This window comes from Cnephaeus nilssonii (assembly GCF_951640355.1).
Source record: "Cnephaeus nilssonii genome assembly, chromosome: 14".
NCBI classification, from domain to species: Eukaryota; Metazoa; Chordata; class Mammalia; order Chiroptera; family Vespertilionidae; genus Cnephaeus; species Cnephaeus nilssonii.
Genome location: NC_137085.1, coordinates 74,579,399 through 74,594,001, shown reverse-complemented (window position 1 = coordinate 74,594,001; position 14,603 = coordinate 74,579,399). Strand labels below are relative to the sequence as shown.

The window sequence follows — 14,603 nt, the reverse complement described above, 5'->3', positions numbered from 1 at the left end:
TCTAGAAAAGCGACCAGAGATTCATTCGGTCCCTGCACAGTTTCAGTTACCTTAGACAGATTGGTGGGCTTCCGTGCAGCTGCTCGGATTCCCCTCAGCAGAGTCTGGTGATACTGATCAAGAGCCTCCTTACCTTGGTCTGAGTTGGGGTCCCACGGGGGTCGGGAGAGTGGAAAAACGGCGTCCAGCCGTGCCGGGTCCGACACTGACTGACCATCTGGTCCGAGGACCAGTTTTCTCCCCTCTGCTTTCACTCTTTCTCTCTCCTCCGAAGTGAACAGAGTCTGGAGGAGTTGCTGACAGTCGTCCCAAGTGGGCTGATGGGTAAAAAATACAGACTCCAAAAGAGAGATGAGTCCCTGAGGATTCTGAGGGAACGAGGGGTTCTGATTCTTCCAGTTATACAGGTCACTAGTCGTGAAAGGGACATAAACCATAAATGGCCTGCCATCCTCTGCTACCGGAGTTACCTGACGCAGGGGCAGCATCGGGACTCCTGAGGAATCAGGGGAAGGGTCCAAATGATGGGGTTTATACTCAGTCCCGCTGTGGGTGTGGGCTGGACTCATTGGGTCTTCAAGGGGACCCGCAATTGGGGCAGATGGATACGGGGGAGGTTCCGTCAAGAGGGTGTCCTCCTGGGGTGATGGAAGGACAGGAGGCTGTTTCTCAGTCTCGGGGCGGGGCGGGGCTCGGATTTCCAGGCCAGCTCGCAGCGGCATTCCTGCGTTAGCACTTCCTTGTTCCCATCCCACCCCTCCGCCCCCTCACTCTTTCCCGCCCTCCCCACAGTGCTGGCGCAGCCGGCTTCCCCTGGGTCTCACTGGGAGGAGGTTTAGTGATGGGAGGTTTAGTGAAGAGGATAGTCCTTCTCCGTCTCTGTCCCAATTTTTCCTTATTCTGGGGAGGTCTTTTGCAGTCCCAGAGCCACTTGGGATTATCAGTAAAAATGTCTATCCAAATTTGGATATAAGGAATTTGGTCCGGGTAGTCAGGATTGTCGAAAATGGCACGTTGGATGTTATATGCCAGCCCTAGATCAGTGGACCCCTCTGGGGGCCACTTACTGGGATATGGGAAAGTCAGCCATTCCCGCTCACAAAATTTCTGTAAATCAAAAGCATTAATGGAAGCTCCATAGTCATCCGCTCACCGCTTGAATTCCTGAAAATTTTTCAAAAAACATTGCAGGGGAGTACAGACAGAAGCAGACTGCCCCATTCTAATGACAGAGACAGTTAGACCACAATAACACAGAACAACAAAAGACAAAGACAACCAACTGAGGATCGCCGGGCACCGTCGTGCGCCGGGATCTGGTCTCAGAAGTAGCACTGCGTCCAGCCTTCCAGAGACCCTAGATAGGCGCTCACAGAACAGAACCAGAAATAAGTTCTTACCGGTAAGAACCAGATCCAGGTGGCTCCAATCAGAGTCAATCAGGAAATTTAGCAGGCGGGGTCTCCGACCTCTACCAGTCCTGGGGCTGAGGAACGTCTCTCAGAGGTCTCCCCCTGGGTCAGAGAGTACGGGGACCCCAGTGGGCTCGGTCACAGGACCAGGCAAAGGCTGGTTATCTCGCGGGGGCCTCCAAATGTTGTGGTGCGAATGCCAACAAAGACCACTGGAGTCCAGACCAAATTAAAATTTAGGGAGCCTTTATTGCCAGCCGGCGGCTGTTCTGCCTTTCCACGCAGGGAGGTCAGAGAGCAGCCCCGACCCTTTGTGCAAGACCACTTTTTAAGGACATTAACCACATCCTGTTTTTGCAGAGTAAGCAACCCAAGACAAAACAGTTTTTCCCAAATAATGTCAGGACCATGCTATTGACCATCATGTTATTTACAGGGTTATCCTGTTCTTTAGAAAGCTGACAGTGTTCTATCTTGCAAGGCTATTTTGTGAGGTGCAAGGGGAAGGGGCCATGAGACCATATATCAAGGCCTGGCCTGGTGTTAGCACTGACAACCCTATCTGGGGCATAGTCCATGGCCTCTCCGGAGTGTTCAAAAATTCCCACTCTCTAACAATTGGTGTTTCTAGTTTCTTAGGATATATTCTTAGGAGAGGGATTACTGGGTCAAATGGGAGTTCCATTTTTAGTTTTTTGAGGAAACTCTATACTGTTCTCCACAGAGGCTGCACCAGTCTGCATTCCCACCAGCAGTGCACAAGGGTTCCTTTTTCTCTGCATCCTCGCCAGCACTTGTCGTTTGTTGATTTATTGATGATAGCCATTCTGACAGGTGTGAGGTGGTACCTCATTGTCGTTTTGATTTGCATCTCTCGGATGATTAGTGATTTTGAGCATGTTTTCATATGTCTCTTGGCCTTCCTTCTCTCTTCTTTCGAAAAGTATCTATTTAGGTCTGTTGCCCATTTTTTGATTGAGTTGTTTATCTTCCTTTTGTTAAGTTGTATGAGTTCCCTGTAAATGTTGGAGATAAGCCCTTATTGGTGATAACATTGGCAAATATGTTCTCCTCTGCAGTAGGCTTTCTTGTTGTTTTGTTGATGGTTTCTTTTGCTGTGCAAAAGCTTTTTATTTTGATGTATTCCCATTTGTTTATTTTCTCTTTAGTTTCCATTGCCCTAGGAGCGGTATCAGTGAAGAAATTGCTTCAGCATATGTCTGAGATTTTGCTGCCTGTGGATTCCTCTAGTATTTTTATGGTTTCCCATCTTATGCTTAAGTCCTTGATTCATTTTGAGTTTATTTTTTTTTGTATGGTGTAAGTTGGTGGTCTAGTTTCATTTTTTTGCATGTATCTGTCCAATTTTCCCAACACCATTTATTGAAGAGACTGTCTTGACTCCATTGTATGTTCATACCTCCTTTGTCGAATATTAATTGAGCATAGTGGCTTGGGTCAATTTCTGGGTTCTCTATTCTATTCCATTGGTCTATATGTCTGTTCTTGTGCCAGTACCAGGCTGTTTTGAGAACTGTGGCTTTGTAATACAGCTTGATATCTGGTATTGAGATCCCACCTACTTTGTTCTTCTTTCTCAGGATTGCTGCAGGAGTCTTGGTATCTTTTAGATAGCAGCAAAGTCCTAAGAGTCTTACTCTTACTAGAGTGCAAGACAATGTCCAAAAACAGTAACTCAGGGAGAGGCATGTCAAGTCAAAAAGAATGAAACTATATTTGAAATACCAGCAAAATGGTTGAAATAACATTTGATCGATTATTACATTTGATAATTGCTCTACTGAATTATAATTACTTCAGTGTCACCTGGTAATCTCACAGTGGTCATTTCTGCTCTAGGTGTGTGTCACCTGTTTCCTTCCTCGTTGCAGGATGATAAATGATAGTAAATGCAGTTGTGTATACATGTAATTGATAAAATATTTTTTAAATATGCAGTATATAGACTTATACAGTTTAAAGAATTCTTCAGATAGGATTGATTGAACTCGTAAATTACTTTACTGTCTTTGCCGACTTTTGTGCAGCCTTTGTGTGTAATAAAGCCAACGTTGTTACATTGATAGATGCAAATCTACTGCTTTGATGTGGACCAATGTTCAAGGTTTAAGGAAGCAGTTAAAGGAAAAGGGAAGATAAGAGCTTACCCGTTCCATTTGAGGTAATCATTACAAATAGCTTAAACACCAACTTCATTCTTTTTTAATCACATGAAGTATTGATGTGAAATACCGAAACAAGCTTTGGAACAAATAGAAGCGCTCACAAGTAGAAGGTAACTGGTGGTCGTTTCCAAAGAGAACAAACCCCTGGCTGGGAAGCAGAAAGGGACGCTTCATGTGTTTGCTGGGCACCTCACGTCCAGCTGGAGCAAACCCTTCTGAGTGCACCCGTTTGCCCATTGTATCTGCCACGCGTCACAATGGCACGGCAGTGATGTGAATCAGGACATTTAGAATGTCGTTTTCTAAATTTTAAAAATTTAATAAATGATCATTTGGAGGGCATTACTTTTGAATGATTAAAGTGGAAATCCCTAATATTTACATTTCATTGAACTGTTAATTGAGTATTTTACCCCATTTTTAAAATGTCATTCTTTTATAACGGGTTAATAGAAGAAAATTTGGATTACAAATCAACTCAATCATTGATTGAGTTGGAAATGTTAGTCGCTTTGGTAAGCAAGCTATTTGTAGAAATGTCCTTCCAGATTTGGATGCATATGAATTGTTATAATATTACAAAATCAGTTGTTCCAAAAGAAGAAAGGAGCAACCTCTCAATGTTCACACTTGATGATTAATACATTGCACACAAAAGAACCACTTATCCATCATTTTTGTCTATAATGCCATATGTTAGCAATACATGTCCCAACTCCTACTAGGCAAGATACAAAGGCCTGTTCTACAGAGGTTCCTCCTGAAAGGCAGAAGTCAGAGATATTAAGAACATTCTTTGCTGAATACACCCAGATATTTTCATCTCTTCTGGATGGAATTCGTTTCCTTCAGCCAGACCAACAGTGGCCAAGAGCCCTATTGCAGTGACTGCTGCCTTCGACAGACGACCTCGAGGTGCTCCCGGGGCCCAGTCACCCATTCTTCCCCTCCGGGCCCTCTTCCCTCTGGTGCGATGGAGCCAGGGCTTCACCCCTGCCAGCTTCTGAGCAGGTGGAGTGGTGAGATGCACGTCTCAGGGTCCTGTCCGTTTTTCCTCCAGATGGCCCATCGTCCTGGCTCTGCTCCTGTCTGTCTAACTGCCTATCACACGCCCCTCACTGGGGCGCTGCTCCCTCAGAGCCACTGGTGCCACGTAACGCCCTCCCCGAGGACGTGGATTCCCTGGGGGCGCTGTTCTGTCTGGGTCCTGGCTCCTCCCTAGGAAGCAGCGCTAACCATCTCTGTCACTGGCTGGGGCACAGCCTAGTCTGCCCTCCGTTCCCCACCTGCTTCCGTCTCCCCGCCCTGCTTCTTGTGCTCCACCTTCCTCCCTCCTCTTTACCCAAAAATAGAGTCCTCCGTGCCCAGCAGCTCACCACTAGGTACCTAAGGTTTCAATGTGCTCAGCAAGGACACCTAAGGCTGCACAGGTGGCAAGCGGTAGGACCAGAATGTAGAGCCTAGTCTGTCCACCAGGTTTGTTCCCCTAAACTGGAGATTCCCATTAGTTACATGTTTCGGAACACACACGGAACATGTCTTACTTTTATTTGAAAGGTTGTTAAATATGATCTGTTTGAACTGAATTTGTTAAGTTCTCCTAACGTTAATCATTTTTCCATTTTGGGAGTTCTTGGATTCCATGTATTTTAAAGTCTAGAAACAAAAACAAAAACACCCAATGCCCAATAGATGGAAGGCTTCCCCATGTGGGCCCCAGACAGTGCTGCTGGGAACCCGGAGGGTTGAAGACATGTTGTCTTTCGACAGTGACTCTGGAACTGCAGCCCAACTGCCAAATCCTGCCCCATATTCTCCACAGAATGTGAATCACCCAAAACAGCACTTCTCAGCCCTCGGCCAGATTATAAATCTGTCTCATTGTCATGTGGGCTGGTTGCGCATTTCCTGTTTCTCTCCAGGAGACAAACCCATTTCTCTTTCCTTCCCTCACCCCTGCTTTCCTTCTCTTCCTCTTCCTTCCCTACTCTGTGCGGGCATTGTCCGGCCCACGGTGTGGTGAGAGGGAGGGATGTGGCAGCCATGCAAAGGTGGTGCATTAATAGTCCCCAAGCAGAGCCCGTAAAATAGGGAACTGCGGTTGAACTTCCTCAAATTGGGAGGAAGAGCCACACCTCAGAGAGCATCATCGGTGACTCTGAAATGGGAATTCTCATCAGCATGACTTGTGGTGCTTTCTTCCTCACAAATGCAGCCAGGAATGTCTCTATTGAAAAGTCCTCACAGGCGGTGTAATGTAGCTCCATCTTCAGTCTCGTTGTCCTGAGTAATAAGAGCTGGTTTTAAGTATTTAGTTTTAAGTGTTCTTCACTAGTGGTTGGCCCTGGTGTGGCCTTTATCTCTCTACCTCTCAACCGCCTGTTCTTTCCTCCTCCTCCTACCAACCTCCTATGGGAGGGGGATCTGATAGGTTGGTTAACCACCAATATACATATATGTTCAAATGAATAGCGATTGAATGAATGATCGTTCACAAATAGAGCAACTTTGGCTCAGATGTGATTCTCTCTTGTATTAGCAATAATGATCTGATTCAGATGAAAAACACATATTTTTGCAAACCCAAAAGAACTGCAGCTTAATCCAATTTTCTCTTGTGACAATGGTGTAATTGAGAAGCACTATTGCAATTGAAAAGTCTTGTGATATGCAAGACAGAAACTTCGGACATGCATGTAAATAAAAAAACAAGACAAGGTACGAAATAGTTAACACCTTCATAAGAGAGACTAGATGAGTGCTACTGAGGCTCAGGGACAGGAAGAAGAGATTCCATATTGGGGTGAGGGAAGGAGAAATAAAAAACTATCTTCTGATTCTTTCTTTTCTTATTTCCCCTTTAATTTTCCCCCAATTTTAAGGAAACTCTCTATTATATCATCCCTATTCAGATCTCCCTTCTGCTTCTTTCTTTTTCCTCCCCCCCCCCCCCCCCCCCAGCCTCTAGCTCCCCTGGCCCCATTTCCTCTCCACCTCATTTAGCATGGGGTCAGTTCTGGCTCCTTCCTCAGTTATCATTCTCCACATCCACATTTCCACAGAACATTTTTAGATATAATTTGTCTTCAAAGAAAAGGAAACAGTATAGCAATTGATTATTAAGAAGAAGATTATTTCAGCACACACTTTTTCAGCTATGAAAAACATAAATCTGAAAGTAGAAAATATTTGCATATTAAATATTTTCCTCAGTTTCAGAGAACTTGGATCTGTGTCTAAATTTTGATATGCTCATCTTGACCTTGGAGGAAAGAAAGACATACTTCTAGAAGTTACTAATTAATCCATGAAACCAAATAGAAGTAGAATATTTTAATGGACTAAAACTAGATTTAGGTTATATATAGGCAACACTATCAATTTCACCACATAGATTTTTATTTCTAACATTCAGTGTTAAATTCAGCCTGGAAGCAGTTATAGATAAATTTATTAACAACACCTTTTCTTCCTTCAAAATTTTCTGTATTGCAGGACAAATAATATTCAATAATTTAACTCTTAAATGGAAATTTTCTTTTTAACCTTTCTAGACGTGTTCATTCTTCCTAGAATTTAGAGCTGTGGTAGACTATTAACATCATCTATGTTAGGGTTTTTGGCCTGTGTCATGGGCTGTGAAAGAAGTCACAACTGAGAGAAGAGATGCGGGGAGAGGGAGTTTATCTTTACTTTCCCGAAGGGAAAGGGCTGGTGCATTGCTAACCAGTGCAAGGACCAGCAGCAAACAGCTGCTCCCCCTCTTAAAGCCTGGGCAGCCGTGGCAGGTGACCAGGAAGGGAGGGGATTTCAGGGCTGAAATTCAGCAGACATCAGGGGGTTGTCTTTGAAAAGTTTGTCTTTTTTAGGCGACAGTCCAGGCAGATGTCCTAAGGAGGTGTCTTACCAGTATTTTTCCAAAGCCTGAAAAACATGCATAGAGTCACAGTTATGAAGAGTTCAAAAGAGTCTTGTTTAAAGAGAAGGGGGGAAGGGAACTTTCTATTAACTGTCCCTGAGCTGTAAAAATAGCAGGGGGTGGAGGATGCAAGAATGTAGCCTTGAGAGTAACTTGTCTTGGGGTTTGAACAGAGGGGCTGTTTGAATCAGAGGCGCTAACTATCTGGGGGTTTAATTACAGGTGCTTCTCGTAATTGTGGAAGGCCACAGCACAGAAAAAGAAAGGCCTTTCTCTCCTAATAATCTCTTTCCGTCGTTTCATTTCATAATGGGTAAAGTGGGGTTCAAAGGACTGAAACCTTGCAAAGGCTTCAACCAACTTGGGGCTTTCAACCCTGGCTGCATGTTGGAATCAGCTGGGGCACTTTTCAAAAATGCAGATGCTCCAGTCCCCCCACTAGAGATTTGAATTTAAATGGTGAGTGTGGGGCCTGTGACATTGGTATATATTTCAAAGCTCCCCTGATGATGCGAATAAGGGGTGAGTTAGATGCTCTACATTGTGCCACCTCACTTACACTAGATTAAATAGACTTCGGGTACTATTTCTTAATGACCTAGATCACTCACTGGAGCAGAGGACATGAGCAGGGCTGGGTAGTTAGGAGGGTAGGGGATGGAGATATACACAGATCTTGCTGGGAAGCAGATTGCTGCCCACAGGAGTGAGGGCTGGCACACAAACAGTTAAATGACCAAGGCAGTGCTACTGGGAAGATGAAAAACAAAAATGGGACTATTCAAGGAGACAGGGAAGTCAGATTGTTTCAGGATCCTAAGGTCAGATGAAGCACTTAGGAAACCTCCACCAGTGTTTTATATATATACTAGTGGCCCGGTGCATGAAATTTGTGCACGGGGTGTGGGTTCTCTCAGCCCAGCCTGCACCCTCTCCAATCGGGGACCCCTTGGGAGATGTCCAACTGCCAGTTTAGGCCTGATTCCTGGGGCCTAAACCAGCGGTCGGACATCCCTCTCGCAATCTGGGACCACTGGCTCCTAACCGCTCATCTGCCTGCCTGCCTGATTGCCCCTAACTGCCTCTGCCTGCCTGCCTGATTGCCCCTAACCTCTCTGCCTGCCTGCCTGATCACCCCTAACTGCCTCTGCCTGCCTGCCTGATCACCCCTGACTGCCCTCCCCTGCGGGCCCGATCGCCCCCAACTGCCCTCCCCTGCTGGCCTGATCACCCCCAACTTCCCTCCCCTTCTGGCCTGATCCCCCTAAATGCTCTCCCCTGCTAGCCTGATTGCCTTTAACCGCCTCTGCCTCAGCCCTGCCATCATGGCTTTGTCCGAAAGGTCTCTGGAAGGTCTCTCAGTCTAATTAGCATATTACTCTTTTATTAATATATATGTACATTAGGCCCAGTGCATGAAACTCATGCACAGGTATGTTCCCTAGGCGTGGCAGGTGATCAGGGCTGATTGGAGCCTTCCAACTGCTGGCCAGGGCCTTCTTTTGTTCCATGCCACCCCCTGGTGGTCAGTGCACATCATAGCAAGCGATCGAACACCCACTCCCAGTCTCCCGGTCAAACTCCCGAGGGGACACTTTGCATATTAGCCTTTTATATATATATAAATAATCCAGAATATATTTTTCACTACTTGTCTTGCCTTTTTATTCTCTTAACTAGAGGCCCAATGCACGAAATTCATGCAAGAGTAGACCTTCCTTCCCCTGGCTGCCAGAACCAGCTTCCCTCTGGCACCCAGTTCCCGGGCTTCCCTCACAGTCCTGGCTTTATCCGGAAGGTCATCTAGAAGGTCATCCAGTCTAATTAGCATATTACGCTTTTATTATTATAGGTAGTGACTATTGATGAATAGATCTTGATTGTCACATATTAAAATTTATCATTTACCTTTACTAGAGGCCCAGTACACGAATTTGTGCACTGGTGAGGTCCCTCGGTCTGGCCGGCCAGCGGGAGGGACAGTGGGAGGTTGGCTGGGGGGGAACACTGATCACCAGGAGGCAGCTCCTGCATTGAGCTTCTGCTCCCTGGTGATCACTGTGCATCATAGTTCTGGCTGGTAGTCCGGTAGTCCGGTTGTCCAGTCATAACAGTCACTTAGGCTTTTATATATATAGATGAGCAATACTATTTGTGTGCCATTGTAGAAATCTTAACCAACCATAAGGTTATAATGATAATTTTCTGTTTTCCTCTAAAAGTTTTTTTTAATTCTGTTCACACTTAGATCTATAATCTACTTAGAAGTTGTTTGTGCAATGTATTTAGAACTGATTTGGTGTGAAGAAGGGAATCAAGATGCACTTTTTTCCCATAAAGACATTCAATCGAGGCAGCCCTGGTTATTGAAAATGTTGTTCATTCCATCCAAAGAGTAATTTTTTATGTCATAAATCAAGTGACCATGTATGTGGGTCTGGACTCTCTGTTCTCTTCAATGTTCCATTTGTTTACTTTTCCATAAAGACCTCACTACCATGCCCTGGCCAGTGCTACTCAGTGTGTGAGCATCACCCCAGGCACTGAGCGGTCTCCAGTTCAATCCCTGGCTGCCTGGATGTGAGCTCGCTCTCCAGTAGGGGGCGTGCAGGAGGCAGCCAATAGATGTTTCTCTCCTTCTCTCTCTAAAAATCAATCTATAATAATAAAAGCGTAATATGCTAATTAGACCAGATAGCCGAATGACCTTCCGGACGTCATTCCAGACATCCTTCCAGATGAAGCCACCAAGGTGGGGACTGAGGCAGAGGCAGTTAGGGGCGATCAGGCAGGCAGGCGAGCAGCTAAGGGAAGTCAGGCAGGCAGGCATAGTGGTTAGGGGCGATCAGGCAGGCAGGCAGGCGAGTGGTTAGGAGCCAGCGGTCCCAGATTGTGAGAGGGATGTCCAACTGCCGGTTTAGGCCTGATCCCACAGTCGGACCAGCAGTCAGACATCCCCTGAGGGGTCCCAGATTGCAAGAGGGTGCAGGCCGGGCTGAGGGACCCCCCCATCCCATGCACTAATTTCTTGCACCAGATGTCTAGTAGTCATAAAATAGACTATTATGATTTCTATAGCTTTATATAATAAGTCTTCCTATCTAGTACTGAAAGTTTACCAGCTTTGTTATTGTTCAAGAGTATCTTAACTTTTCTTTGTGGCGTTTTTTCAATTACAGTTGACATTAAATATTGTATTAGTTTCAGCTGTGTACCATGGTGGTTACACATTTATATAACTTAGGAAGTGATCCCCTTGATAAGTCTAGTTCATACCCAACTGGCACCATACATATTTATTACAATAGTAATGACTATATTCACTATTCTGTACTTTATATCCCCATGACTATCCTATAACTGCCAATGTATACTTCTAAATCCCTTCAATGAGTTGAAATTGCTTGGGCTAAGGATATTCAAAATTTCAATGAATTTTGTTTTGTGTTTCCTATTAAGTTTTAAAATCAGCATGTCAGTTCACACACATGTACACATACATAGAGAGAGACACACACATACACACTCAAACACTCCTGGGACATCGATTAAGATTTATTGACTCCATAAATTAATTTGGAGAAAATCAACACCTTCATAATACTAAACCTTCCTACTCATGAACATGGTATTCCTCATTATTTGAAAGTTTTATCTAATTCTCTCAAAAAAAGTTTTGTAATTTTAAATATAGATGTTGTACACATTAATTGTTAGATTTACTTGTTTGATTTTTTTGTTGCTATTATAAGTTATATTGCCTTAAAATTGCTTTCTATTGTGTGATACTATTATATGTAAATAGAATAAATTTTTGAATATAGGCCATGTGTTCAGTGACTTTACTGAAGACACTTAATAATTCTAATAATCTGTAATTTTTTCTTTTTTAACAGAACATGATTATATATATATTTTTTAATTTAATTTTATTTTTTTTATTGAGGTATTATATGTGTACATATATTACCATTACCCCCCCACCCCACACCCACACATGCCCTCACCCCCCAGAGTTTTGCGTCCATTGGTTATGCTTATATGCATGCATACAAGTCCTTCGTTTGATTTCTTATCTACCCCCCCTCTCCCTAACTTTCCCCCTGTAATTTGAAAGGCTATTTGTTGCTTTAATGTCTCTGTAACTATCTTTTTGTTCATCAGTTTATAATGTTCTTTATTATCCATAAATGAGTGAGATCATGTGGTATTTTTCTTTCATTGACTGGCTTATTTCACTTAGTATAATATTCTCCAATTCCATCCAGGTTGCTGCAAATGATGAGAATTCCTTCTTTTTTATGGCAGCATAGTATTCCATTGTGTAGATGTACCACAGTTTTCTGATCCAGTCATCTGCTGACGGGCACCTAGGCTGTTTCCAAATCTTAGCTATTGTAAATTGTGCTGCTATGAACATGGGGGTGCATATATCCTTTCTGATTGGTGTTTCTAGTTTCTTAGGATATATTCCCAGGAGTGGGATTACTGGGTCAAATGGGAGTTCCATTTTCAGTTTTTTGAGGAAACTCCATACTGTTCTCCACAGTGGCTGCACCAGTCTGCATTCCCACCAGCAGTGCACGAGGGTTCCTTTTTCTCCGCATCCTCGCCAACACTTGTCCTTTGTTGATTTGTTGATGATAGCCATTCTGACAGGTGTGAGATGGTACCTCATTGTTGTTTTGATTTGCATCTCTCGGATAATAAGTGACTTTGAGCATGTTTTCATGTGTCTCTTGGCCTTCCTTCTGTCTTCTTTTGAAAATATTCTGTTTAGATCCGTTGCCCATTTTTTTATTGGATCATTTATCTTCCTTTTATTAAGTTGCATAAGCTGCCTGTAGATGTTGGAGATTAAACCTTTATCAGTGCTAGCATTTGCAAATATGTTCTCCCATGCAGTGGGCTTTCTTGTTGTTTTGTTGATGGTTTCTTTTGCTGTAAAAAAGCTTTTTATTTTGATGTAGTCCCATTTGTTAATATTCTCTTTAGCTTCCATTGCCCTAGGGGCAGTGTCAGTGAAAAAGTTCTTTTGGCATATGTCTGAGATTTTGTTGCCTGTGGATTCCTCTAGTATTTTTATGGTTTCCCGTCTTATGTTTAAGTCCTGTATCCATTTTGAGTTTATTTTTGTGTATGGTGTAAGTTGGTGATCTAGTTTCATTTTTTTGCATGTGTGTGTCCAATTTTCCCAACACCATTTATTGAAGAGACTGTCTTGATTCCATTGTATGTTCATGCCTCCTTTGTCAAATATTAATTGAGCATAGTGGTTTGGGTCGATATCTGGATTCTCTATTCTGTTCCATTGACCTATATGTCTGTTCTTGTGCCAGTACCAGGCAGTTTTGAGAACAGTGGCTTTGTAATACAGCTTGAAATCTGGTATGGAGATCCCTCCTACTTTATTCTTCTTTCTCAGGATTGCTGCGGCTATTCGGGGTCTTTTTTTATTCCAGATGAATTTTTGGAGAGTTCTTTCTAGGTCTGTGAAATATGCTGTTGGTATTTTGATGGGGAGTGCATTGAATCTGTAGATTGCTTTGGGTAGTATGGACATTTTAATGATGTTGATTCTACCAATCCATGAACATGGTATGTTCTTCCATCTGTTTACGTCTTTCTCTATCTCTTTTTTCAGTGTCCTGTAGTTTTCCGGGAATAGGTCTTTTACCTCCTTAGTTAAGTTTATTCCTAGGTATCTTAATTTTTTTGGTGCGATGGTAAATGGGATTTCTTTTTTAGTCTCTTTTTCTTTAAGTTCACTATTGGTGTATAGAAATGCCATAGATTTCTTGGCGTTAATTTTGTATCCCGCTACATTGCCGAATTCATTTATTAAGTCTATTAGTTTTTTGATGGATTCTTTTGGGTTTTTTACGTACAATATCATGTCATCTGCAAATAAGGACAGCTTCACTTCTTCTTTTCCAATTTGGATGCCTCTTATTTCTTCTTCTTGCCTAATTGCGGTAGCTAATACTTCCAGTACTATGTCAAACAGGAGTGGTGAGAGTGGGCATCCCTGTCTTGTTCCTGTTCTTCGGGGATATGGTTTTAGTTTTTGCCCATTGAGTATGATGTTTGCTGTGGGTTTATCATATATAGCTTTTATTATGTTGAGGTATGATCCTTCTATTCCCACCTTGTTGAGAGTTTTTATCAAGAAAGGGTGTTGGATTTTTTCAAATGCTTTTTCTGCATCTATTGATATGACTATGTGGTTTTTATCTCTCAATTTGTTTATGTGATGTATCACATTTATAGATTTGCGGGTATTGTACCATCCTTGCATTCCTGGGATAAATCCTACTTGGTCATGATGTATGATCTTTCTGATGTATTGCTGGAGCCGATTTGCTAGGATTTTGTTGAGAATTTTGGCATCTATGTTCATGAGGGATATTGGTCTGTAATTCTCTTTCATTGTGTTGTCTTTATCTGGTTTTGGTATTAGGGTGATGCTAGCTTCATAGAAGGAGCCTGGAAGTGTTCCTTCCTCTTGAATTTTTTGGAATAGTCTGAGGAGGATAGGTTTTAGTTCTTCCTTGAATGTTTGGTAAAACTCTCCTGTGAAGCCGTCTGGCCCCGGGCTTTTGTTTGCCGGAAGCTTTTTGATGACTGCTTCCATTTCTTCCATAGTTACTGGCCTGTTGAGCTGTTTAGATTCTTCCTGATTGAGTTTTGGAAGGTTGTATTTGTCTAGGAATATGTCCATTTCCTCCAGGTTGTCCAGTTTGTTGGAATAGAGTTGTTCGTAATATTTTGTAACAATCCTTTGTATTTCGTCAGGGTCTGTTGTTATTTCACCTCTTTCATTTCTGATTTTGTTTATTTGGGTCCTCTCTCTTTGCTTCTTGGTGAGCCTGGCTAGAGGTCCATCAATCTTGTTTATCTTTTCAAAGAACCAGCTCTTGGTTTTGTTGATCTTTTGTATTGTTTCTTTGGTCTCTATGTCGTTTATCTCCGCTCTGATCTTTATTATTTCTTTCCTTCTGCTTACACTGGGCTTTTCTTGTTGCTCTCTCTCTAACTCTTTGAGTTGTTTGGTTAGGTAATTTATTACCATTGTTTCTTGTTTTT

The 14,603-nt window shown here is 43.0% G+C and overlaps 1 long non-coding RNA gene across 1 annotated transcript in view; it reads left to right on the top strand.

The window, feature by feature from the left end:
- The window catches only part of LOC307110765, a 45,204-nt gene that overhangs the window by 17,834 nt on the left and 12,767 nt on the right, over positions 1-14,603 (top strand). The window lies entirely within an intron of this gene.